Consider the following 1,578-nt stretch of genomic DNA (forward strand, 5'->3'; position numbering starts at 1 on the left):
ATCTCATATAAGCTCAATAACCGGTGTATTAATCAGTCTCTTTCTGTAAACTAATGTTGTACACTTTCCAACCGAGTAATTATTGTATTTTTCATCAATCAACCTTTTAACTCTTTTGTAAGAGCACTGTTCACTTACTACCCTAAATGTAATAAACCCGGGTGAGCTGTAGTATTGCTTATTGGATAATTGCCGCCACAATTACCGATACTACAGAGAGTATAATTATTTAACCGTCGACTTCGTGAACACTTTAGACTTAGTCTAAACTGACGGAATATTAAGAGAGAGCTATGCTGCGTGGAATGCGTTGAGTGAATGAATACATTATTCATAGCCAAATACTGCTGTGTATTATTTAATACACAAGCCATGCCGGCTGATTCACTAACGCTATTGATACGCGTATTAAGTAAAGGATACTGAAGCTATCCAGGCCGCTCTTCGCAGCAGCAAGTCTGAAACGAATATATGACTAAAGACGAATAATAGTCGGCTCCACGAATGACCTAGGAATTGATTCGGAGCTAGTCATAGGTCTTGTGATTTTTTAGTCGTGTTGACTCAATTATAAACACGCACGAGCCTAGAGCTTGCTGCTGAAGGAAATCAGTACAACACTCAACCAGCGCAAACTTAATACGCTTCATTTTCCACTAAAAATTTCTCTCTCTCCCTCTCTCCCTCTCTGCTCTAAGAGCGAAACATCTACTCCTCCGCTAAGCGGGAATAACAGCAGCGAAGTCTGCCGATTTCATAGCAAAATAGAGTTACAGTAATATTCACATCCAGCAGTAAGATGGATTCAATTTCTTGATTAAGATTAGATACCCAACCATATTTTCAATTAGGATTTTCCCCCAATTTGTGCTCTATCCTTTCTATCTGTTTATTAATTAATCTTTATATCTAATCAGTTTTACTTCTAGCAAATAACACTTAGATTTGGAAATTAGCAAAGAACATTGTGAGCATATAGTGAGACTTATTCTAGCACTTAAATAAGGTCGCTATAATAATATTGGTTTAGCTCTAGTGTGGTAATTAAGATCAAGCGAATAAAATCCCTACCACATCAGAGTTAAAACTATTAACAGGCCAAATTGGCTTCCTCAAGTATTCCCATCCGTTTCCAGTGAGCTATAACTAAATCTCTATAACGGTTTTAACTTCAAACATTTGTTTCTCGGCTTTGTTACTGTTGTTACTACGTAACAACAGTAACAAAATATTTGAGATTATTTGTATTTGTACATTTTATAGGATTTTTGTTTTCTTTTTAATTTATAACAATAATCGTAGGTCCCATTGGCTGTGAAATTTTGCAAAATTGAATATTGGATAATGACATGTCTCAATTGGTTCCTGTGTAGATATAAATGAACATTTTAAGAATTTCAGTGAAATTATTTTCAAAATTAGAAACTTATTTTCGAACTTCGCACCTCTTTGCTCTTTTTTTGTCCACCTGTTAACTAGTCGCATTGAGGACAGGACCCATATCTTTTCTAATGGAGTATAGGTTAAATTGTTTTGTGTAGGTTTTATCTGATGCGAGTTTGATTTTGTTATGATTTT

Source organism: Convolutriloba macropyga, chromosome 15 (assembly GCF_964194025.1).
Source record: "Convolutriloba macropyga chromosome 15, txConMacr16.3, whole genome shotgun sequence".
Taxonomy (NCBI): Eukaryota; Metazoa; Xenacoelomorpha; order Acoela; family Convolutidae; genus Convolutriloba; species Convolutriloba macropyga.